Here is a 27284-nt window from a genome sequence, read left to right as displayed (position 1 = left end):
AAAGAGGAAATTAAAGTGGAAATTAAAATGTTCCTAGAAACAAATAAAAATGAAGACATGCACTATTAGAATATGTGGAATACAACTAGAGCAGTACTTATATGGAAATTCATAGTTATACAATCACACATCTGGAAGCAAGAAAAAACAAAAAACCAAAATAAACAACATGACTACTCACTTGATGGATCTAGAAAAAGAAGAACCGAACAGAAGAAACCCAAAACCACCAGAAGGGGTGAAATAATAAAAATTGGAGCAGAAATCAACAACAATGAAAGCAAAACAAAATGAACAGATGAAAAACAACAACAAGAACAACAAAAATATGCAAAAGATCAACAAGTCAAAGAGTTAGTTCTTTGAAAAGGTAAGCAAAATTGATAAACCCCTTACTAGACTCACTTAAAAATGGGATAAAACCCAAATAAGTCATATTGTAAATGATAATGGAGAGATCACAAAAGATACAGTAGAAATCCAAATTATTATTCAAGAATTCTATGCACAACTGTATGCCACCAAACTAGAGAGCCAGAAAAAGATGGATAAGTTCTTAGAAGTTTACAACCTCCCAAAACTAAACCAGAAGGAACTGGAAACCTGAACAGATAGATCACAGCCAAAGAAATTTTAACAGTAAACAAAAACTCCTCCAACAGCAAAGCTCATGCCCAGATGGTTTTACAGAACTTTTAAGGAGAAGCTACTACCTATACTCCTCAAGCGCCTTCAAAATATCAGACACAAGAGCACTCCCTAACACCTTCTACTGAGTCTGCTGGACATGGACATTGGCCAACTGATCTGTATCCCTAGCCTGTAGACAATTTATTTACCTAGTGCCACTTTTTTTAAAAAAAGAATTTATTTACTTATTCATGAGAGAGATAGTAGGAGAGAAAGAACTAGACACCACTCTGGTACATGTGCTGCCAGGGCTCAAACTCAAGAACTCATGGTTGAGAATCCAATGCTCTATCCACCGCGCCACCTCTCAGACCACATGCCACTTTTAAAAAATATTTTATTTATTTCCTTTTGTTGCCCTTGTTGTTTTATTGTTGTAGTTATTACTGTTGTTGTCATTGTTGGATAGGACAGAGAGAAATCGAGAGAGGAGGGGAAGACAGAGAGGGGGAGAGAAATACAGACAACTGCAGACCTGCTTCACTTGTGAAGCGACTCCCCTGCAGGTGGGGATGGGGGGGGGCTGGAACCGGGTTCCTTCTGCTGGTCCTTGCGCTTTGTGCCACCTGTGTTTAACCCGCTGCGCTACTGTCCAATTCCCCTAGTGCCACTTGTTAAGTAAACTATTTCAGTATTTGTTGATCAGTGTGCAGGAAGTGCCACTAGAATTGGAGTTAGAAAAACCTCTTTGTTTTTGTCTAATAAACCTAAGATCTTCGTAATTTTTTTAAGTGGATGCTTTTGTTTTATTCATTTACCTCATTAGGAAACTTTTAGTCTTCACAATACATTTGATCAATGGGCAGAAATGATGACAGTATATACAAAGAAAATGACTTCATTAAGCTTTTCTATCAATCTAAATAACCTCTGCCCTTTCTCAACTTTGTTTCCTCAGCTTCCTCTTACCCTCTTATCTCTTGAGTAGAATAACTGTAGCCTGTTCCAAGGTGGGGTGGGGGAGGTTATTTTTCTGTATTTAGAAAGAACTGTGTCCAGAGACTTCACGTGTGGAATGACAACCCTTCAGCTTCATTACTCGGGTGAGACCTTTCCTTTTATAGTACACTCTAATTTCATCTCAGGTAGTTCACTTTCTAACAAAGTCCCATAACCTAGATATACACCAGTTTCTGTGAGAGAGAGCTTATATGCACACGTATCCATAAACTACTGCAAAATATATACCTGAAAGCAGGACTACACTAGAGTTTGCAGTTCCAGATGCCACCAGGATGCTGGCTAGGCTTCCCTGGATTGAAGACCCCACCAATGTGTCCTGGAGCTCAGCTTCCCCAGAGTCACACCCTACTAGGGAAAGAGAGAGGCAGACTGGGGGTATGGACCGACCAGTCAACGCCCATGTTCAGCGGGGAAGCAATTACAGAAGCCAGACCTTCTACCTTCTGCAACCCTCAACGACCCTGGGTCCATGCTCCCAGAGGGATAGAGAATGGGAAAGCTACCATGGGAGGGGGTGGGTTATGGGGATTGGGTGTTGGGAATTGTGTGGAGTTGTACCCCTCCTACCTTATGCTTTTGTTCACTAATCCTTTCTTAAATAAAAAATTTAAAAAAAAATTAAAAAAAAAAGAGAAAAAATAAAAAAGAATAACTGTAGCCTGTTCCAAGGTGGGGTGGGGGAGGTTATTTTTCTGTATTTAGAAAGAAAAAATGAATTATTAACTTTAATAATCTATTCTTTTCACAATTAAAAAACAGCTTATGCATTCCATAAATTTAGGAAGAAAGAAATGTAGAAATTTTTAGAAAGAAAAGAGAGGAAGAGCTTTGTATCCTGAGGTCATTGTCACATCTATATTTGTATAAAAGAGTTTTTACTCCCACGGAAAATTGTATTAAGGAAAGATCTACAAAACTAACCAAAATTCTTATTGTCTCCATTAATGACTGTTTGCTATCATTCTTTAAATTTTCTAAGTAGGTATTACATTATTATTTGAGTTTATGCAACATTAATTAACTGGCTGCATCTCTGATAGTTATTCCTTTATTTTATCATTAACATGTAGTGAGTTTCTATATGGAGTTCTGGTGGTGGGAATTGTGTGAAGCTGTACCCCTCTTATTCTATAGTTTTTGTCAGTGTTTCTTTTTTATAAATAAAAATTAAAAAATATGTAAGCTATACTTTGATCACTATTCATTATGATAAATATCCTTATAAAGGTCTTTTTATTTATTTATATTTTAAATTTTAAATATTTATTTATTTATTTGGATAGAGACAGCCAGAAATTGAGAGGGAAGGGGGTCATAGGAAGTGAGAGGGACAGAGAGAGACACCTACAGCCTTGCTTCACCACTTAAAAAACTTTCCCCTTGCAGGTGGGGACCAGGAGCTTGAACCTGGGTCCTTGAGCACTTTAACATGTATGCTCAACCAGGTGCGCTACCATCCGGCCCCAATTTATTAATTTTTTAATTTAAAATGGAACCATTGACAAGACCATAGGATAAGAGGGGTACAATTCCACACAATTCCCACCACCAGAAATCCATATCCCATCCCTCCCCTTAATAGCTTTCCTATTCTTTATCCCTCTGGGAGTATGGACCCAGGATCATTGTGGGGTACAGAAGGTAGAAAGTCTGGCTTCTGTAATTGCTTCCCCACTGAAGATGGGCATTGACAGGTTGATCCATATTCCCAGTCTGTCTCTCCCCTGCTCTTTCTTGACATATTGGTGGGTTCATCTGCCAGGCGAAGTCAGGTTGGCATCATGATGGTGTCTGGAACCTGGTGGCTTAAAAAGAGTTACGATACAAAGCAGACCATATGAACCTAAAGACCAGAATATTGCAGATGAAGATTTGGGGTCTCCGTTTTGGAAAAAGCTAGTAAGTATATTTTAGGTATATTCTTTTTTTTTTTTAAATTTTATTTATTTATTCCCTTTTGTTGCCCTTGTTGTTTTATTGTTGTAGTTATTATTGTTGTTGTCGTCGTTGTTGGATAGGACAGAGAGAAATGGAAAGAGGAGGGGAAGACAGAGAGGAGAGAAAGACAGACACTTGCAGACCTGCTTCACCGCCTGTGAAGCGACTCCCCTGCAGGTGGGGAGCCGGGGGCTCGAACCGGGATCCTTATGCCGGTCCTTGTGCTTTGCGCCACCTGCGCTTAACCCACTGCGCTACAGCCCGACTCCCATTTTAGGTATATTCTAAGGGGCCCATGACCCTACTAGTTTTTGCCTGAGCTTAACATCTGATATGCAAATGACCTTGTCTGGGGAGATGGTGTCATAGCTGAAAAAAGGACTAGAAAGCTGGATCAGAGAAGAGAGTAGCTCCCAAATATGGGAAAAGTATATAACTATTATTAACTGTAAACTCCTTTGATTTGATCTGGTGCCCATATTCAGCACAGGAGCTTATGTAACCTCTACATAGGATTTTTTTTTTTAATTTAAGAAAGGATACATTAACAAAACCATAGAATAAGAGGGGTACAGTTCCGCACAATTCCCATAACCTGATCTCCTATCCCATCCCTCCCCTTATAGCCTTCCCATTCTCTGTCTCTCTGGGAGTATGGATCCAGGGTCATTGTGGATTGCAGAGGGTGGAAGGTCTGGCTTCTGTAATTGCTTCCCCACTGAACATGGGTGTTGCCTGGTCGATCCATACTCCCAGCCTGCCTCTCTCTTTCCCTAGTAGGGTGGGGCTCTGGGGAAGCGGAGCTCCAGATGGGGTCGTCTGTCCAGGGAAGTCTGGTCAACATCTTGCTGGCATCCGGAAAAGAGAGTTAACATACAAAGCCAAACAAATTGTTGAATAATCATGGACCTAAAGACTGGAATAGTGCAGATGAAGTGTTGGGGGGTATTCCCTGCATGCTCTTGTGTACTTTTGCTTTCAGGTATATATTTTGCCCTAGTTTATGGGCACGTGTGAACCTATGCTCTATCTCAGGGGACCTGGACTATATCTAGGTTTGGGGACTTTACTGGGGAGTGGACCACCTGGAATGGAATTAGAGAATACTATGAAAGGAAGTATTGATGAAGCTGAAGGGTTGTCATTCCACACCTGAAGTCTCTGGTCACAGTCTGAAGTGAAGCATGTTGGGGTGGCACTCATTGCTTTGAAGCAATTACAGAAGCCAGACCTTCCACCTTCTGAACCCCATAATGTCCCTTGGTCCATGCTCCCAGAGGGATAAATAATACAATAGCTATCAGGGGAGGGGATGGGATACAGAGTTCTGGTGGGAATTGTGTGAAGTTGTACCCTTCTTATCCTATGATTTTTGTCAATGTTTCCTTCTTATAAATAAAAATAAAAAAAATAATTTTAATACTTTGGGCCCCCTTATCAAAGATTAGATGTCCATTCTGTGGTCATAAGTAGGAACATTCCAAGCTGCCCCAATTTTAGGACCCATCTTGCTTAGGTGGAACATAGAGTATGTTGTCCAGCCTCCCTGGTGTTCTTTTTAGGTCTTTATACTTGCTTGCTGTATATACTGAGTCACTGAAGACTATTGTACACTTTTGCTTTCAGGTATATATTTTACCCTATTTTATGTATACATGTGAGCATATGCCCTATCTCATGGGAACTGGTCTATATCTAGATTTTGGGGCTTTGTTAGGAAGTGAACCACCTGAAAATGAATTAGATTATCCTATGAAAGGAAAGATCTCACCCAAGTAATTAGGCTGAAGTGTTGACATTCCATGCCTGACGTCTCTGGACACAGTCTGAAGTGCAGCATGTTGAGTTGGTACTCATTGCGTTGATTAGGTTGAGATCAGCAGATGCAATATCATCTGTTATGAATTGAGAAAAGCATGCAGGAAAGTGAGCCCCACCCTAGAAGTTCCAGGACTGGGGGGAAATATAGGATCTACAGAGGAAGTGGGAAGTTCCTGCTATCTTAGGGTTTAAGAAGGCAATAATAAAATTATTTGGCAATTGGGTTAACTTTGAAAATCCCTTTGTTAGGATTTGCTGCATCATACACAACATCACCGTAATTTATGTCCTTTGACATTATTATTAAATTTTTTGGTGTTTATTTATTTATTCCCTTTTGTTGCCTTTGTTGTTTTATTGTTGTAGTTATTATTATTGTTATTGATGTCTTTGTTGTTGGATAGGACAGAGAGAAATGGAGAAAGGAGGGGAAGACCGAGAAGGGGAGAGAAAGATAGACACCTGCAGACCTACTTCACCGCCTGTGAAGCAATGCCCCTGCAGGTGGAGAGCCGGGGGTTCGAACTGGGATCCTTCCACCGGTTCTTGCACTTTGCGCCACATGAGCTTAACCAGCTGCTCTACCGCCCAACTCCCGACATTATTTTTATATAGCTGTGTCTTAGAGAGTAACACCACTGGTTGCTTCTGTTCTCCCTGGTCTAAGCTTTTGAGAGAGTCAACATTTCAAAGACTCAGCCTATGGTCTGTGAACTAAAAGTTTGAGACATTAAATCAGTTTTCTCCCTCTCACATTAAGTAGTGATTTATATGACTATAAGTTAATAGGAGTGTACATAAACACCATTCCCACCACCAAAAGACTGTGTCCCATCCCATACTCCACCCCCCCCCCCCCCAGTGAAGCCGAACATCCACCCTCACCCTCAACCCAGAGATTTTTACTTTGGTGCCCTACTCCAAAATTAGTCAAATGCTAATTTGAGTTTCCCTTTCTGTTCTTTCTCAAATTCTGTTTATGAGTGGGATCATCATGTATTCATCTTTGTCTTTCTGACTTAGCTTACTTAACATAATTCCTTTTAGCTCCACCCAAGATGGGTCAGAGAAGGTGTGTTCATTGTTCTTCACAGCTGCGAAGTACTGTACTGTGTGTATATACCACAGCTTTCTCAACCACTCATCTGTTGTTGGGCACCTGTGTTTCTTCCAGGTTTTAGCTATTATGAATTTTGCTGCTATGAACATAGGTGTACACATATCTTTTTGGTTGTGTGTTATGGAGTCCTTGGGGTATATCCCTAGGAGAGGAATTACTGGGTCATATGGAAGGTCCATGTCCAGCCTAGTGAGAGTTCTCTAGGCTGCTCTCCACAGAGGTTCGACCAATTTACATTCTTACCAACAGTGCAGAAGGGTTCCTTTGTCCCCACAGCCTCTCCAACATTTGATACTCCTATCCTTTTTGGTGTGTGCTATTCTCACAGGAGTGGTATCTTAATGCTGTCTTTATTTTCATTTCTCTGACAATCAGTGACTTAGAGCAAGTTTTCATATGTTTATTAGCCTTTTGGATCTCTTCTGTAGTGAATGTTCTGTTCATATCCTCTGACCATTTTTGAATGGGGTCATTTGTTTTATTGGTGCTAAGTTTGCTGAACTCTTTGTATATTTTGGTAATTAGTCTCTTGTCTGATGTATGGCATGTGAAGATCTTCTCCCATTCTGCATGGGCTTGTTTTGTTTGTGTGATGGTTTTTTTGGCTCTGCAGAAGCTTTTCAATTTGATGTAGTCTCACTGATTTGGTTTTGTTTTAGTCTTCCTTGCAGTTGGGTTTGTATCGTCAAAGATGTCCTTGAGGTTCAGGTGGGAAAGTGTTACACCAATGTTTTCCTCGAAGTATTTGATAGTTTCTGGTCTAACATCTAGGTCCTTGATCTATTTGGAGTTGACTTTTGTTTCTGGTGAGATAAAGTGGTTCAGTTTCATTCTTTTGCATGTTTCAACCCAGTTTCCCCAGCACAATTTATTGAAGAGAGCCTCCTTCCTCCATTTAATACATTGGTCCCCTTTATCAAAGATTGCTTTTGGCAGGTTTACCATTTTAATATTTATCCTTTCAATCTATGAATAGGGGGTGTTCTTCCATTTCTTTGTGTCATTCCCCCATTTCTTTTAACAATGTCTTATAGTTTTCATCGAAAAGATTCCTCAACTCCTTTGTTAGATTTATTCCTAGGTATTTTGTCTTTTTGGGTTTATTTGTAAATGGGATTGATTCCTTGAGTTCCCTTTCCTGTGGCCCATCTTTCATGTAGAGATATGCCACAGATCTGTGGTTAATAATTTTGTAACCTGCTCTTCTTTTTTTAAAAAAATTATTTATTTATGAGAAAGATAGGGGGAAAGAGAGAAAGAACCAGACATCACTCTGGTACATGTGCTACTGGGGATTGAACTCAGGACCTCATGCTTGAGAATCCAATCCACTGTGCCACCTCCCTGACCACTGTAACTTGATATTTTACTGAGTTTATGGATGATTTCTAGTAGTTCTTTTGGCAGAGATTTTGGGGTCTACTAGGTATAATAGCTTATCATCTGCAAATAATGATAATTTTACATCATCCTTTCCAATTTGAATTCCTTTGATATCTCTTTATTACCTGACTGCGGTGGTAAGAACTTCTGGGACTATGTTGAATAGAAGTGGTGAGAGTGGACATTTTGATTATGGGTGAGGCTTTCAATTTTTCCCCATTCAGTATGATGTTAGCTATGGGTTTGTTATATATTGACTATATTATATTATGGAATTTTCCTTCTACTCCAACTTTTTTGAGGGCCTTTATCATGAATGGGTATTGGACTTTATCAAATGCTTTTTAAGCATCAATTGATAAGATCATATGATTTTTATCTTTCTTTTTGTTGATATCGTTGATTACACTGATTGACTTGCAGATGTTAAACCTTTCCTATTTCATAGTGATGAATCCTACATGGTCTCTTAATATATTGTTGGATTAGATTAGCCAAGGTTTTGTTAAGGGTCTTTGCATCAGTGTTCTTCAGGGCTATAGGTCTATAGTTTTCATTTTGGGTGGAGTCTTTTCCTGCTTTAGGGAACAGAATGATATTATTGATAATCTTATTATCAATTATATTGATAATCTTCATCAAATATATTTGGGAGTGTTCCCTCTTTTATTATCTGGAATAGTTTGAAAAGAATGTGTTTTAGTTCTTATTTGAGTGTTTTATAGAATTTGTTAGTAAAAAAAAAAAGAGAGAAAAGAAGAATTCATTAGTGGAGCCATTTGGGCTTTTGTTCTTGGGGAGGCTTCTGATTGCTGTTTCAACTTCTACACTAGTGACTGGCCAATTAAGTTTGTTTACTTACTCTTACGTCAAGGTTGGCAGTTGGTATGACTTTAAGAAAATGTCCATTTCTTTTAAGTTATCAAATTTATTTCCATGCAGATGTCCATAACAGTCTTGTTTGATCCATTGTATCTCTGCCTTATTTGTTCTAATATCACTTCTTTTGTTTTTGAGTAATTTTATCATAGCTTTCTCTCTTTCTCTTAATGAATGTGGCTAGTGGTTTATTATATTTATCCTTTCAAAGAACTAACTCTTGATTTCATTAATTTTCCCGATGGTCTTCTTGTTTAATATTTCATTGATTTCTGCTCTGATTTTTAACTATTTCCTATCTCCTGCTGTCTTTTGGATATCTTTGTTGCTCCATTTCTTTTTCTTTCTTTTTTTTATGGTTTAGCAAGTTTATTTAGTAAATAAAATTTTAGTAAATAAAAATATTTGGGACATACACTAAGAAGTAATTGTTTATTTGAAATTCACATTTAACAGGGTATAATCTTTTCCTCACAATCTTAACTGAATGGAGACCTATTATTTTCCTTTAGTTCTGCTTTAATGAGTTAATGAAAAAAGAAAATGTTCTATAAAAGTATTCATTTTGTAGTATCACTGCTTAAATGAAGTGAACATTATCATTTGGTGTCTTTAAAATTACATTTCCATTCAAAATTGCCATTCTTTTTCACTTATCTTCTCATGAGATTACAACTTAACTTATCTTTTTCAATTATCTCATGTATTTATTGGGTGTTATATTTCAACCTTAAATAAACAAGGAATTTATCATTGTGGGATTCTTATTGCATTATATTTGAGTAGCACGCATCATGAAAAAAAACATTTATATAGTGGAAATTCTTGGGTACTACATTTCAGTCACACTGTTGAACATCCAGTGGGATTGCTTTTAATTTTTATGGAAAAATTCACGGTGTATATAAAAGTATGAGCCTCCATGTATTGTCATCCACTTCCTCACAGCCAATATTGTTTTTTCTTTTTCTTTTTTTTAAATTTCTTTATTGGGGAATTAATGTTTTACATTTGACAGTAAATACAATAGTTTGTACATGCATAATATTTCTCAGTTTTCCATATAACAATACAACCCCCACTAGGTCCTTTGTCATCCTTTTTGGACCAGTATTCTCCGCCCCCATCCACCCCAGAGTCTTTTACTTTGGTACAATACGCCATGTTTCTCCATTTCTAATTGGTTCAGTTGAGTTGTTAGATGCTTTATTAGTGAATTCTTTTTTATTTCATTTTGGTTTTTAATTATCATTATTGAATATAGACAGCCAGAAATCGAGAGTGAAGGGGGTGATAGAGAGGAAGAGAGACTGAGAGACACCTGCAACACTGCTTCACTAGTAAAGCCTTTCCCCTGCAGGTGGGGACAGGGGACTGGAACCTGGTTCTTTGCGTATTGTAATATATGTGTCTAGCCAGGTGTGCCACCACCTGAAACCATTAGTGATTTCTTCTCTTTATTAATGTGGGCCTGTATTGCTATGAACTTCCCTCTCAAGACTGCTTTTGTTGTATCCTATGGAGTCTGATAACTGGTTTCTTCATTTTCATTGATATCAAGGTAATTCTTAATTTCTTTTTTGATTTCTTCAGTGACTCACATATAGTTCAGAAGCATGTTGTTTAGTCTCCAGATTTTGAGGTAGTTTATTTTATTTTTGTAGTTGATTTCTAGCATCACACAATCATGATAAAAGAAGACACATTTTATTTTTATTTAATTTTTATTATCTTTATTTATTTATTGGATAGAGAGAGTCAGAAATTGAGAAAAAAGAGGGTGGTAAAGAAGGGAGAGAGACAGAGAGACACCTGCCATACTGTTTCACCACTCACAAAGCTTTCCCATTGCAGGTGGGGACTGGGGACTTGAACCTGGGTCCTTGCACAATGCAACATGTGCACTCAACCAGGTGCATCACTATCCAGTCCCGAAGATGCATTTTATGGTGTTAACATTCACATATTTATTCAGGCTGTCTTTGTGAACCAGCATTTGGTCAATCTTTGTGAATGGTCCATGTGTACTTGATAAGAATTTGTATTCAGGAGTCGGGCTGTAGCGCAGCGGGTTAAGCACAGGTGGCGCAAAGCACAAGGACCGGCATAAGGACCGCGGTTCGAACCTTGGCTCCCCACTTGCAGGGGAGTCGCTTCACAGGCGGTGAAGCAGGTCTGCAGGTGTCTATCTTTCTTTCCTCCTCTCTGTCTTCCCCTCCTCTCTCCATTTCTCTCTGTCCTATCCAACAACGATGACAACAACAATAATAACTACAACAATAAAACAACAAGGGCAACAAAAGGGAATAAATAAATAAAATAAATATTTAAAAAAATTTGTATTCATTTCTTTTGGGATGGAAAGTTCTATATGTATCATTAGACCCATTTCATCAATTGCTTCATTTAAAACTGCTATTTCCCTATTGATATTTTTGTCCACATGGTCAGTCTCTTGCTGTGAGTGTTGTGTTAAGATCTACTATTATTGTATTACTGTCAGTATCTACCTTAAGTTCAGGGAGTGTTTGTTTTATATATTTGGGCACACTTAAATTTGAAGCATATATACTTATAATGGCTATGTATTCTAGTGGCCTACTCTGACACTATTTTCTCAGACAATATCTTTATCCAACTTCATGTTAGCTAACAAACTCAAGCAAAACTACCATAGTGAGGGGCTGGGTGGTGGTGCACCTGGTTGAGCACACATTTTACATTGCACAAAGACCTGAGTTCAAGCCACCGATCCCCACCTGCAGGGGGAAAACGTTACAAGTGGTGAAGCAGTGTTGTAGGTGTCTCTTCATCTCTCTCCCTCTCTATCTCCCCATTCCTCTCAATTTCTGGCTTTCTCTATCCATTAAATAAATAAAAAGATAATCAAAAACATTTAAAGGGAGTCGGGCGGTAGAGCAGCAGGTTAAACGCAGGTGGCACAAAGCACAAGGACCCACGAAAGGTTCTCATTTGAGCCCCAGGCTACCCATCTGCAGGGGAGTCGCTTCCCAAGTGGTGAAGCAGGTCTGCAGGTGTCTGTGTTTCTCTCCCCCCTCTCTGTTTTCCCCTCCTCTCTCCATTTCTCTCTGTCCTATCCAACAACGACAACATTATCATCATCATCAACAACAATAACTACAACAATAAAACAACTAGGGCAACAAAAGGGAATAAATAATAAACAAATAAATATTTTTTAAAAAATTAAAAAAGAATTTTTTTTTAAATTTTTTATTTAAGAAAGGATTAGTGAACAAAAGCATAAGGTAGGGGGGGTACAACTCGACACAATTCCCAACACCCAATCCCCATAACCCACCCCCTCCCATGGTAGCTTTCCCATTCTCTATCCCTCTGGGAACATGGACCCAGGGTCGTTGAGGGTTGCAGAAGGTAGAAGGTCTGGCTTCTGTAATTGCTTCCCCGCTGAACATGGGCGTTGACTGGTCGGTCCATACCCCCAGTCTGCCTCTCTCTTTCCCTAGTAGGGTGTGTCTCTTGGGAAGCTGAGCTCCAGGACACATTGGTGGGTCTTCAATCCAGGGAAGCCTAGCCAGCATCCTGGTGGCATCTGGAACCTGGTGATTGAAAAGAGAGTTAACATATGAAGCCAAACAATTTGTTGAGCAATTATGGATCCCAAACTTGGAATAGTGGAGAGGAAGTGTTAGGGAGGTACTCACTGCAAACTATAGTGTAATCCTGCTTTCAGGTATATATTTTGCAGTAGTTTATGGATACGTGTGCACATAAGCTCTCTCTCACAGAAACTGGTGTATATCTAGGTTATGGGACTTTGTTAGAAAGTGAACTACCTGAGATGAAATTAGAGTGTACTATTAAAGGAAAGGTCTCACCCGAGTAATGAAGCTGAAGGGTTGTCATTCCACACGTGAAGTCTCTGGATACAGTCTGAGGTGAAGCATGTTGAGGTGGCAATCGTTGCTTTGGTTAGGTTGTGATCGGCGGATGCAATATTATTTGGTTTGGATTGGGAGATGCATACGGGAAAGCGGGCCCTATCCAAGGGTTCCAGGACTGGGGGGAGTAGGGGCTCTATAGTGAAGATGTGAGGTTCCTGCTGTCTTAGGGTTCAAAAAGACAATCAATAGTTAATATTATCATCACATTATTTGTTAATTGGGTTAACTATGAAAAGTCCCTTTGTTATGGTTTGCTGTACAGTACCCAGTATCTTGTCTATAGCTGTGCTATTGGAAGCTTCTAATCTACTTGGTCTAGGCTTTTGAGAGAGTCTCCCCCCTCTCTGTTTTCCCCTCCTCTCTCCATTTCTCTCTGTCCTATCCAACAATGACAACATTATCATCATCATCAACAACAATAACTACAACAATAAAACAACTAGGGCAACAAAAGGGAATAAATAATAAACAAATAAATATTTTTTAAAAAATTAAAAAAGAATTTAAGCATCCATCAAACAAAGAAGTTTTTTTTTTAAAAAAAAAACACAAAGTTACCATAGTGAAAGTGTATTTTATCTGAAAACGAAATTGCTGTTCTTGCCCCTTTTTCTGCATTATTGGCTTGGAACACTTTTCTCCATCCTCTTACATTAAAACTCTGTTTATCTTTTCTCTGAATATGTGTTTCTTGGAGACATCTAACAGATGGGTCATATTGTTTAATCCATGTAGCTGTTTTGAATTTTTAAAATTTCTTTATTTGTGAATTAATGTTTTACATTCTGCAGTTTAGTGAAGTTTGTGGATTTGGTGCTTGTCAATATTTGTTCTTTTGGGGAGATAGTCTTTGCTGTTCATTGTTAGTCCATAGTCATACCTCCCAGAAGTTCCCACATCTTTGTAAACTTAATTAGGTTACCGAATTTCCCTGTGCCTTTCTTTCTTCTTCTTTTTTAAATTTTAGTGAATATCGATTTACAAAACTACCTATCAACAAGGGTATAATTACACACCGTTCTCACCATCAGAGTTCTGAATCCCCAGCGCCTCCATTGCAAGCCACCACAGCTCTCCTAAGGTTGCAGACAAGGGTTAACGATCATCTCTACATTTGTCTACATTTGTACACAATTTACCCCCCCTTTTTTTTTTCCAGGTCCAGTCCTCTCTTCCCCTCCAAGCCACACATAACCCTATTACTACATCCAAATGTCCATCCCTTTTTCCTTCTTTATCTCTGGGTCTTGATGCAGCAGGAGTTCAGAGCCCTCTTATCCTCTCCCTCCTATAATTTCTCCCTCACTGGGAGTATGGATCAAAATCCATTCTTTTAAATTTCATTTTATTGGGAAAATCATGATTTATAAGATGGTTGTCACATGTGTGCAGTTTCGTACCTTCCCAAGATAGTTGTTTGCACATCCCAGCCAGTAGTGGATGATGCTGCTTATAGGTGAAACTTAGCAAAAAGGGAAAAACACAAGATGAATCAGACCAGCTGTGATCTATTCCAGTAGAATCAAGGACTTTAAAGGGGGAGGTAAGAAGGGCTTCGAGGGGTGTTGTAGTCCCAGTATAAGATTGTGAAGAAAAAATTCAAATGTACTGCTTTCACAGTAGTTTGGCTAATCTGGTAATCATCAGGATTTATTCAAACTCAAAGGAAGAAAGTGACCTTAGGTTGCCAAACAAGAATGTCTGTGTACACCTGTACATGGACATGGGCTTTTTCATTCAGATCATTTAATGTGTATTTTCCCTTCATTTGGTAATCACGTGACCTTTTGCAAGTTACTTAACTTTCCCTGAGCTTCAGTTTCTTCACTGATAAAAATAGAATATTAATACCTGCTCTGAATATTATGTTGATTTTTCAGTATTGTTGTGAGGACGAAAAACAAAATTAGATATGTTTGAAATGGTATGTAAAACTATGAAAGTGCTAGAAGCAGTGGCCAGCCTGCATACATGCTAAACTGCTGGGAAATTGTGCAGATGCAGTCACATCTGCCATGTTGTCCCCTCAGGCTATTGCTAGTTCCAGCAAGAGTTGGGACATTCTCGGTGTGCCTGTTCCGCCATGTTGTGCCCTCAGGGCATTGTCAATTCACCAGGATAGTTGGAGTGCTTTGGTTACTCCTCACCCTTCCCATTCCTGCGAAAGTTATTATCCTACCCTGGAGTGCTTTGGTTACCCCTCCCCCTTCCCATTCTTGAGAGAGCTATTCCCATAAAAGCCCTCCTTCTTCCGCCCCTCACTCTCTTGCCCGCCTTTCACTTCGGTGATTAGACGCAGGGAAGGTTGCTGCGTGAGGCGGCCATTTTTGCTACCTCCATGTGGCCCAAACTGCTGCTCTCTCACTCAACTCTGAGGTGCCAGCGCAAATAAAGGATTGTGTTCTCTTTCTGCTCCAAACCTCCTTTTTCTGAGTTCTGCCACCGCTGCAAGAGACACTAAACAAACAAGACTCAACAGAAAATAGTCTTAGACTCTGAGAACAAAATTGTATATTCCCAAACTGTGATGCAGTCTCCATCATGCCATTTGAGAGTGCCAGTAAAGAAGTAGGTGACTATGTGACATGAATTTCCTAATTATTTAGAGATATATAAACATGGGGGTGCTGGGAGGTAGTGCAGCAGGTTAAGCATGCTTGGCCCAAAGCCTAAGGACTGGTTTAAGAATCCCGATTTGAGCCCTCGACTCCCCACAGGCAGGGGGTTCTTTTCACAAGCAGTGAAGCAGGTCTGCAGATGTCTTTTTATCTGCCTCTCTGTCTTCCTGTCTTCTCTCCATTTCTCTCTGTCCTATATGACAACAATAAACAACAAAGGCAACAAAAGGGAAAAAATAGCCTTCAGGAGCAGTGGATTCATAGTGCAGGCACTGAACCCCACCAATAACCATAACCCTGGAGTCCAAAAAATAAATAAATAAATAAAAAAACAAACACTGGGAAGATATAGATCTTTGTAATGGTTTAAAAGTGATCAAACTTTTCAAATTAAGTCAGAAAAATGTATTTTATTATTTCCCTATATCCTTCATTTTAATTCATTGTCTTGTAAGTCCACAACATTCAGTGATCTAGGAATGAACTCTATGTCAGTATGAAAAAGAGAATCTAAGCCTATAAAATCCTATAGAATCTAATTCCTATAAAAGTGCTTGATGCTAGACCAAGGAGAACAGAAGCAACCGGTGGCACAGCTATATACAAATAAAGTCAAAGGACATAAATTATGGTGATGTTGGGTATGATACAGCAAATCCTAACAAAGGGATTTTTCAAAGTTAACCCAATTACCAAATAATGTGATGATGACAATAACTATCCATTGTATTCTTGAACCCTAAGACAGCACGAATTTCCACTATAGAGTCTATATTTCCCCCAGTCCTGGAAACTTAGGGTGGGGGTGCACTTTTCTGCATGTTGCTCTCAAGTCATACCAAATAATATTGCATCTGCCGATCCCAACCTAATCAATGCAACGAGTACACCTCAGCATTCTTCACGTCAAACTGTGTCCAGAGACTTCAGGTGTGGAATGACAACTCTTCAGCTTCATTACCTGGGTGAGATCTTTCCTTTCATAGTATTCTCTAATTCCATTCCAGGCAGTTTACTTCCTAACAAAGCCCCAAAACCTAGCTATAGACCAGGTCCCATGAGATAGAGAATATGTTCACACGTATCCATAAACTAGGGCAAAATATATACCTGAAAGCAAAAGTACACAATAGTCTGCAGTGAGTGCCCCCAACATTTCATCTACACTATTCCAGCCTTCAGGTCCATAATGGTTCAACAATTTGTTTGGCTGTGTATGTTAACTCTCTTTTCAGCCACTAGGTTCCAAATGCCAGCATGATGCCAACCAGACTTCCCTTGACAGATTACCTCACCAATGTGTCCTGGAGCTCCGTTTCCCCAGAGCCTCACCCCACTAGGGAAAGAGAGAGGCAGTCTGGGAGTATGGATTGACCAGTCAATGCCCATGTTCAGCGAGGAAGCAATTATAGAAGTCAGACCTTCCACCTTCTGCATCCCACAATGACCTTGGGTCCATACTCCCAGAGGGATAAAGAATAGGAAAGCTATCAGGGGAGGGGATGGGATACAGAAATCTAGTGGTGGGAACTATGTGGAGTTGTACTCTTCTTATCCTATGGTTTTGTTAATGTCTCCTTTTTTAAATAAATAAATAAAAATAAAAAATAATCATTTCAAGAGAACAACAACAAAAAGTGCTTAATGATTCTGAAGAAACATTAGTTTTCTTATACTCATCACTGTAATATGAATTCACTTTGCATAACAGATGTGAAAGTTAGCTTGAAAAAGTAATGACCCAATGACATGTCTGAAAGTGCTTTTTAGAACAAATACTCATGATTGATTTGTTTATGTATTGTTCATCTTTCTAAAGCCAGAATGAGTGATGTCCAAAAGGATAACCTTCTCGGTCACACAATGTGGGTGTTTTTCAGTGAATTTAATTTTTCCTGAAGGGTTGAAACTGGACTTAGCCAAATTATTTGCTTCCTTTCATCAAAACCTTCCCATACATATATTTTATTTGTCTCTTTACTTTCTAATATTCAGAAACAATTTTGTTATTATTATATCAAAAATGTTTTCAGTTTAAGACTAGTCTATAGTCTGTTTTCTTTTCCCTCCTTTTTCTTTTTTACTTTTGTCAGATTTCTTGATTGGGCAATTTTATGAGTTTATATATTTACTGTGGCTTAGAATAAGACTTTACAATACTACATTTCAATCAATTTTGGATGACATCACCCCATCTCCTCATGACATATGGCACTTTTTTTGTCTGAATTGGAAAAAGGCTTTCTCCTCACAGATACAGCCCCCCCTACCAAGGTGCTTGCTTGGCTTGGAGAATGGAGAAAGGAATATGGATTTCAACCTCAATTTACTCTCTCTGCAGAGTGCCCTTGTTCACTGAATAACCTGTCCAGCCTTATGAAGTGATCTGGGCTCTGTATACCTAATAACAGTTCAAAGTTTTCTCTAAGCCCTCATTAAATGTTTGACTTTGAATGGATTTTTAAGCATAAGTGACAAAAGACAAATGGTCTCTTTTATGTTCCCTTAGAACTGAGTATTGAGCACTTCAACTGTCTCATAAAACCTTTTCCTGCTAAATATTTTACATTTAAAATAAGTCCTGATCCAAAATCTTGAGCCCATGACAAACTCTGCAAGCAGGGAGATGATAAAGATAGCTTCTGATGAGTATTTCCATTCCCTAAGACTGGAACAGCTCTTCTAAGTCTTTAGAAATAGCTTTTTCTCTCAACACATTAAATGTGGTAAAATAATCAGAAAAAAATCTTTTTTGAGCTGTTCACAGAATTATGTTGTTTGTTGCAAATAATATGTATATATGTGGCACCTCAAAAAGTTCTGAAGTTACTATATATTCCAATAATCAGACTTTCAGTTTATGTGATTCTATAGCAGGAAGGACAATTTGTTTATTGTTGACCCAGTTAACATTTTTCTTTTTCTGGATAAAATCCACAGCAGTGGCATTTCCTGTTTCTGCTGTAGTAATGGTAGGAAAGAATAGTTGATTTTCATCAATGTTTGTAGAATATTTTTCTAAGACTGGCCATACTTAGGAATTATCAAAGAAAACCACCAAAAACTTTTCCTAGGGGGCTAGAGAAATAGTTCATCTGGTAGGGTGCAAACCTTGCCATGAGTGAAGTATACATTTGTATTTTGGTACCACATGAGGCCACCACGGCAGCACCTGGGGAAGTTACAGAATTGTGGAGTCTCTCCCATTTCTCTTTCTACCTCTCTGTATGAATAGTATGAATGAGATACTGGCCTAGAAGCAGTGAAATAGCACCAGAGGAAGACCCCTGTTCTGCAAAGAAAAAAAAAAACTAAGACCTTATTCTGATCAACTCAAAATTAATCACCTCACAGAGTCACAATTCTTAGAGCTGAAAAGAAGTGTGGAAACAATGAAACTAAGTTCCCTAGTTTCCAAAGGAGACCACTGGAATTTATTGAGGAAAAGTGACTTTCTCTAAATTATAGCAAAGAGGGAAAGTGAAAAAGGAACGCAAGCCTTCCCATTTTCAATCTGTGGTTTACTTGCACCTTCTCCCAGCACTACTGTGGTAAGGGATTAAACATCCAACTTGCTAACTGCCTTAACTTCCTGAGTCAGGAGTACTCTTAACAGGGTAGAAATTCAGGGGCTTGCTCACTCTTTGATATGCACAATTAGCATTTACTCAATCTTACAGAAGTGAGAGGCAAACTAAGTTTTTACTTCTAATCAGCATGCCACCTGCCACCTTTAAGTCATGCCTTTATAGTAAACCTAAAGTTATCACTGTCCCAACTTCACAGTTCCAGCTCACTTTCTTCCCAAATTCTTCTGTTTACTATAGCTCAGTTACTAATCAGTGTGACTATACCCAGAGTTTGCTAATCTTGGCACTATTGACATTTAGGACTTGGTAATTCTTTGTTATGTAGTGCTGTCCTGTAAGACAACAAGAGTAAGATGCTTACCAGCATCTTTGACTTTTACCTAGTGGATACCACTGGCAACCCCTCTCCATCTTCAGACATTTAAGAAATACTCCTTATGGAATCAAGTTTTTCCTGACTGGGAACTGCCTATTACACTATACTTTGTACTTCACAATAGACCTATCTGAAATGAAGCTAACATGCTTTGTGTATTGCAGTTAGAATTGTGTGTGTGTATGTGTATGTGTGTGTGTGTGTGTGTGTGTGTGTGTGTGTGTGTGTGTGTGTGTGATAGAGAGAGAAAGTGAGAGACAGAGAGACAGAGTGAGAGATTGCTTAAGGTTACTTGAGTTTCTGCTACTTTATATGAGATTGTCTAGGATCACCATAGTGATCAAGACAGAAACTCTGTAACTGCCAGTACCTGTGGAAGATCTCTGGGTGAAGTAACATTTATTGACAACAAACTATGTACCAGGTTGCTAAGAACACATCATCTTATTTATTTTACCAATTTTATTGTGCTGTTATTGACATATATAACACTATATAAATTTAAAATGTACAATGTTGATTTGTACACTTCTTTTTTAAAATTTTATTTATTACTGGATAGAGACATCCAGAAATTGAGAGGGAAGGGGGAGATAAAGTGGGAAAGAGGCAGAGAGACACCTGCAACCCTACTTCATCACTCATGAAGCTTTCCCCCTGCAAGTGGGGACCAGGAGCTTGAACCCAGGTCCTTACACACTGTAATGTGAATGCTTAACCAGGTGCCACTGCCTGGCCCCTTGACTTGTACACTTCAATATTGCTTAGTGATGACCAACATAGTGTTAGCTGACACCTTCATCATATCACATAATTATCATTTTTTATAGTGAAATGGGTTTCTGCTACTTTTAATCAAGGAAGTCTTAATTAACATAAAGGGGTAAAAATAAACACTGAAGATTACTATAGACTGAATGTGCTCCCCCATCTGAATGTTGTAATCTAATCTCCAGTGTGATAGTGTTTGGAGTAAAGCTTTTGGATATGACTAAGTTACGAAAGCAGAGTCATCATAATGAGATTAATGTCTTTATGACAGAAAGTCAGAGAGCTCCCTCCCTTCTCTCCCATATGAAGGCACAGTGAGAAGCTGATGATCTATGAGCCAGGAAATCATCTGGTAGTTATCCATTACTTCCTTACTTTGCTAAGCATGATCACTGCCATTTCCATTCTTTTTGCACAAAAGGACACAGTACAGTCTTTTTTCACTGCAGAGTAGTACTCCATTGAGAATATGTCCTATGATTTTTTAAATTTTTGTATCGGTATGACAGAAATTAGGTATTTTTATTCCAATGTTAAAGGCTTTCCCCCCTTACACTATCTAAATATTGTCCACAGAGTCTTTCCTTCTTTCTTTCTTTCTTTCTTTCTTTCTTTCTTTCTTTCTTTCTTTCTTTCTTTCTTTCTTTCTTTCTTTCTTCTTTCTTTCTTTCTCTCTCTCTCTTTCTTTCTTTCTTTCTTCCTTCTTTTCTTTCTTTCTTACTTTTCTTCTTCCCCTCCTACTTACTCCTCCTCCTCCTCCTCTTCCTCCTTCTCCTCCTCCTCCCCTTCCTCTTCCTCTTCCTCTTCCTCTTCTTCTTCCTCTTCTTCTTCTTCTTCTTTTTGATATTTGAAACATTTAGTCAGGCAAATAAATAGTTATGCATCAGAAAAGCACATGGGTCATTTGAGAAAAGATTCCTGGCCCCATGTGGAATCTGATGTTCATTTTTTAATTTACTTCTAAGGCCCTGGCTTCACTTCCTTTCTAAGCCAAATCTACACCCATTACAACATCCAGGTGTGTTTCCTTTTTCCTTTTCTCTCTCAGGTATGGAAAACAGAATATGCTGGTGCTATATATATGTCCTGGGTCAGATGGATGGAGGTAAATAGTTAATTCTAGTCATATAATTTTTTATTTTCAAGAACAGGAGCTACTCTCTGCCCTAATCCAACTTTCTAGCACTTTTTTCTACTCTGGCACCATTCTCTTAGACAATATTATTTTTTTTTTAGTTAAAAATTTTTTTTTATTTATAAAATGGAAACACCTACAAGACCATAGGATAAGAAGGGTACAACTCCACACAGTTCCCACCACCAGAACTCTGTATCCATGCCCTCCCTTGTTAGCTTTCTTATTCCTTATCCCTCTGGGAGTATGGACCCAGGGTCATTATGAGGTGCAGAAGGTGGAAGGTCTGGCTTCTGTAATTGCTTCCCTGCTGAATATGGCAGGTCAATCCATACTCCCAGCCTCTCTCTCTCTTTCCCTAGTGGGGCAGAGCTCTGGGGAAATAGGTCTTCAGGACACATTGGTGGGGTTATCTGCCCAGAAACTTCTGGTTGACATCATGTTAGCATCTGGAACCTGGTGGCTGAAAAAGAGTTAAGATATTAATCAGAAAAATTGTTGACTAATCATGAACCTGAAGGCTGGAATAGTGGAAATGAAGATTTGGGGGTCTCCATTTTGTAAGAAGCTAGTAGGTGTAATTTAGGTATACTCCATAGGGCCCATGATTTTACTAGTATTTGTCTGAGCCTGACATCTGATATGCAGGTGGACCAAAATTATTGTCAGACAATATTTTTATCCAACTTCAGGGTAGCTATCAAACTCAAGTAAAACTACCATAATTGTGTCCTCACAGGAACATGCCTAAAATGGATTTCCTAGCTTTCTTCTACCCTAAAATCCCTAACCTCATCTGTGCTAATCCTACTTTTTAGTTATTGTTCATTAACCATTTTGTCTCACTCTATGTCCTGTCACCTTCCAGACACCAAGTTATAGATACTACCATGACTCCATCCCGACTTCTCTGGGCAGATGACCTCACCAGTGTGTCCTGGATCCTCACACCTCCAGAGCTCTGGCCCACTATGGAAAGATAGAAACAAGCTGAGGGTAAAAATCAACCTGTCAATATCCATGATCAGCATAGAAGCAATTATGAAAGCCAGAACTCCTACCTTCTGCTCCCCCAAACAACCTTGATCCATACCCCCAGAGGGGGAAGAAGTGATAGGAGAAAGATAAGAGGGTTCTGAATTACAGCTCTATCAACACTCAAACATAAGGAAAAGGAGAAGAATATATGGAAGTAGTTATATTGTCATGAGTGGCTTGGAGGGGAAGAGAAGATTGAATCAGGAGAAAAGGGGGCAATTGTGTGTAAATGTGGACAGATAGTTGTAGTGATGATGGTTTGCCCATGTCTACAACCTTAGGGGAACTGTGGTGGATTGCAGTGGGAAGGCTGAAGATTTAGAACTCTGGTGGTGGGAATGGTGTGGATTCAAACCCCTGTTGACATGCAATTTTGTAAAATAAATAACAAACAAAAGAAAAGAAAGAAACAGAGCCTGACTTCCTCAGGTGTTGTCCAAATTCTCTTCCCTTTCAGTGATGTGGAAAGCCAAAGGTTCCTGGTCACAAAAGTTCTGGATCTTGGTGGAATTGGGGTTCAGAGACCTCTGGTTATCTTCTCCTTATATTTACCCCTCTTGGAGTATGGGGCAGTTTTTTGGGGGGTGCAGAAAGAAGGAGTTCTGGCTTCTGTAATTTCTTTCTCACTGAACATAGATATTGGGTGGTCCATCTATATCCCCAGCCTTTATATTTCCCTAGAATGGTAGGGCTTTAGAGAAATGAGGTTCCAGATAAGTTGGTGAGGATGGAATAGTAGTAGTACCTGCAACTTGGTGGCTGAAAAGATGCAAAATATAAAGTAGGACAAAATGTGTACTAAACAGCAACCAAAGAGTAGGAATAAAGTGAATGAGAATAGGAATCATACAGTGGAAAGACACTAGGGTATCAATTTTATTTATGATCACATGGGCTAATATGGAGATTTACTAGAACTATTATATGGGAGCATGGTGTTAGAGTAGAGGATAGAACATAAAAACTGGGTTAGGGCAGAGAGTAGCTCCAAAACTTGAAATATATATATATATATAAAACAATATATATTGCTTAATATATATTATATGTATATATATATATATATATATAATATATATTACCTTATTTACCACATCTATCTGAGCCAGGCTGCATGTCTATTAATATTTATCACAGGAGCCTGTATAACCTCTGGGTTCCAGTAAGTCTGAGTTCACAGTTCAGGGCTATTTTCTAGATAGGTGATTTCAGGTAAGTCTTTAGCCTTCTTGAGATTTGGTTTTGTCTTACACTAAATGAGAAGAACATGACTGTTTGCTTCAGTAGTTTGTTGTAAGAGTCAACGAGAAATGCCACATAATAGAAGTTGACACATTGTATATGTTTACCAAATATTAAATATTTATTTTCATTTTAAGTCTCATGGCCAATGGGTGCAAAATTTTCTCAATTATGAATTTCTACCTTCATTTGCCTTATGTACCCTGGCATAGGTTACTTAAAATGATGGCAAATAAATAATCATTGAAGATAAGAGTTATGTGTTTCTTCTATGGTATTTTTTAAATTTAGGTTTTTAAATTTATTATTTATTCCCTTTTATTGCCCTCGTTTTATTGTTGTAGTTATGATTGATGTCATTGTTGTTGGATACGACAGAGAGAAATGGAGAGAGGAGGAGAGAAAGATAGACACCTGCAGACCTGCTTCACCGCCTGTGAAGCGACTCCCCTGCAGGTGGGGAGCCGGGGTTTGAACCGGGATCCTTATGCCGGTCCTTGCGCTTTGCACCACCTGCGCTACCGACCGACTCCCTCTCTATGGTAATTTTTAATTTCCTAAACTTTAGGAGGAAACATGTTTCATGCACAAAAAAGATGGTAATTTGTCATTAACTATTTGTCCTTAATACAGAAACAAAAGAATAACAATGTATAAAAATAGAAAATCAAAACTATGTGCTGTCATATTTAGGGACATCCAAGAATACATGCTGATCTGTAAATAAAGTTTTGTGGAACCAAGAATGTCCCTTCATGTAGAAAAATACACAAACTTGAAACCCAGATAGCTTTTATCTTTTTGATCTAATTCTGATGCACTAAAAATAAAACAAAAACTAACAGACATTATGTTTAAAGTGGGTATTTTCTAATAAATTAGCCAAAATTCTACTCTTGAAAATTAATCAAGGCATGCATGATGGTGGAAAAGGACCTAAGTTGAGGGTGAGAGTTTTTTTATAGAAACCTATTATGGAGGAGATGAGAAATTGAACTTAAGTGTCAACAACTGTATAGTAAGCCATTAACCTTACAGTAAAGTGATTAGAAAAAAAAGAAATTAGTAAAGGCAATGTAACACTGAGCTAACCCTAACTGCACCAGCTCTAAGGCAAAATCTAGAGAATGAAGGAAGAAAACACTCAGTGTGATTTTGTAGACAAAGATATTTAAATTTTAAACAATAGATTACTACTGATAGATTTTCTTTTTTTTAAATTTTTTATTTAAGAAAGGATTAATGAGAAAAACCATAAGGTAGGAGGGGTACAACTCCACACAATTCCCACCACCCAATCTCCATAACCCACCCCCTTCCATGATAGCTTTCCCATTCTCTAGCCCTCTGGGAGCATGGACCCAGGGTCATTGAGGGTTGCAGAAGGTGCAAGGTCTGGCTTCTGTAATTGCTTCCCCGCTGAACATGGGCGTTGACTGGTCGGTCCATACCCCCAGTCTGCCTCTCTCTTTCCCTAGTAAGGTGTGTCTCTGGGGAAGCTGAGCTCCAGGACACATTGGTGGGGTCTTCAGTCCAGGGAAGCCTGGCTGGCATCCTGATGACATCTGGAACCTGGTGATTGAAAAGAGAGTTAACATACGAAGCCAAACAATTTGTTGAGCAATCATGGATCCCAAGCTTGGAATAGTGGAGAGGAAGTGTTAGGGAGATACTCACTGCAAACTCTTGTGTACTTCTGCTTTCAGGTATATATTTTGCAGTAGTTTATGGATACGTGTGAACATAAGCTCTCTCTCACAGAAACTGGTGTATATCTAGGTTATGGGACTTTGTTAGAAAGTGAACTACCTGAGATGGAATTAGAGTGTACTATAAAAGGAAAGGTCTCACCCGAGTAATGAAGCTGAAGGTTTGTCATTCCACACTTGAAGTCTCTGGACACAGTCTGAGGTGAAGCATGTTGAGGTGGCAATCGCTGCGTTGGTTAGGTTGTGATCGGCGGATGCAATATTATTTGGTATGGATTGGGAGACGCATACGGGAAAGTGGGCCCTATCCAAGGGTTCCAGGACTGGGGGAAGTAGGGGCTCTATAGTGGAGATGTGAGGTTCCTGCTGTCTTAGGGCTCGAAAAGATAATCGATAGTTAATGTTGTCATCACATTATTTGTTAATTGGGTTAACTTTGAAAAGTCCTTTTGTTATGGTTTGCTGTACAGTATCCAGTATCTTGTATATAGCTGTGCTATTGGAAGCTTCTAATCTACTTGGTCTAGGCTTTTGAGAGAGTCTGCCTATCAAATACACAGCCTATATATTAAAAAGATTCAGTTTGTGTTTTGAGAAACTTTGAGACATACAATTGATTTTCCCCCTCTCATATTAATTAACTACTGATTTATATGTCTACATTTTGCCAGGAGTGTACATAAACACCATTCCCACCACCAAAGGACTGTGACCCATCCCTCCCGCCCACTCCCACCCCCACCGGCAAAGGAAGGTGCATGTCTACCCCTCACCACTGGGTTTTTACTTTGGTGCCCTACTTACAATTTGGTCAGGTCCTGCTTTTAGTTTCCCTTTCAGATCTTCTTAGTCAACTTCTGTTGATGAGTGGGATCATCCCATACTCATCGTTATCTTTCTGACTTAGTTCACTTAACATAATTCCTTCTAGCTCTGTCCAAGATGGGTCAGAGAAGGTGGGTTCATTGTTCTTGATAGCTGCATAGTATAACATTGTGTATATATACCACAGCTTTCTCAGCCACTCATCTGTTGTTGGGCACCTCGGTTGCTTCCAGGTTTTAGCTATTATGAATTGTGCTGCTATGAACATAGGAGTACACACCTCTTTTGGGTTGGGTGTTATGGAGTCCTTGGGGTATAACCCCAGGAGAGGAATTACTGGATCATATGGAAGGTCCATGTCTAGCCTTGTGAGAGTTTTCCAGACTGCTCTCCACAGAGGCTGTACCAATTTACATTCCCACCAGCAATGTAAAAGGGTTCCTCTGTCCCCACATCCTCTCCAGCATTTGTTGCTGCTGTCCTTTTTGATGTATGCCATTCTTACAGGAGTGAGGTGGTATCTTAGTGTTGTCTTAATTTGCATTTCTCTGAAATATCCTCTGACCAATTTTGGATGGTGTCATTTGCTTTTTTGGTGCTAAGTTTGCTGAGCTCTTTATATATTTTGGTGATTAGTTTCTTGTCTGATGTCTGGCATGTGAAGATCTTCTCCCATTCTGTGAGGGGTCTCTCCGTTTGTTTAATAGTTTCTTTGGATGTGCAGAAGCTTTTCAATTTGATGTAGTCCCATTGGTTTGTTTCTGCTTTAGTCTTCCTTGCAATTGGGTTTGATTCATCAAAGATGTCCTTGAGGTGTATGTGGGAAAGTGTTTTACCGATGTTTTCCTCTAAGTATTTGATTGTTTCTGGTCTGACATCTAGGTCTTTGATCCATTTGGAGTTGATTTTTGTTTCTGGTGAGATAAAGTGGTTCAATTTCATTCTTCTGCATGTTTCAACCCAGTTTTCCCAGCACCATTTATTGAAGAGAGCCTCCTTTTTCCATTTAATCCTTTGGGCCCCCTTATCAAAGATTAGATGCCCATAGGTGTTGGGATTTACTTATGGGCTTTCAATTCTGTTCCACTGGTCTGTGTGCCTATTTTTGTCCCAGTACCATGCTGTTTTGACGATGATGGCTTTATAATATAGTTTAAGGTCTGGGAGTGTGATGCCTCCATTTCTCTTTCTTTTCCTCAAGATGGTTTTGGCAATTCTAGGTGTTTTCAGGTTCCTGATAAATGATTGTAGTGTTTGTTC

The sequence above is a fragment of the Erinaceus europaeus genome, chromosome X (genome assembly GCF_950295315.1).
Source record: "Erinaceus europaeus chromosome X, mEriEur2.1, whole genome shotgun sequence".
Classification (NCBI taxonomy): Eukaryota; Metazoa; Chordata; class Mammalia; order Eulipotyphla; family Erinaceidae; genus Erinaceus; species Erinaceus europaeus.
Note: the sequence above shows the minus strand (reverse complement) of the source record.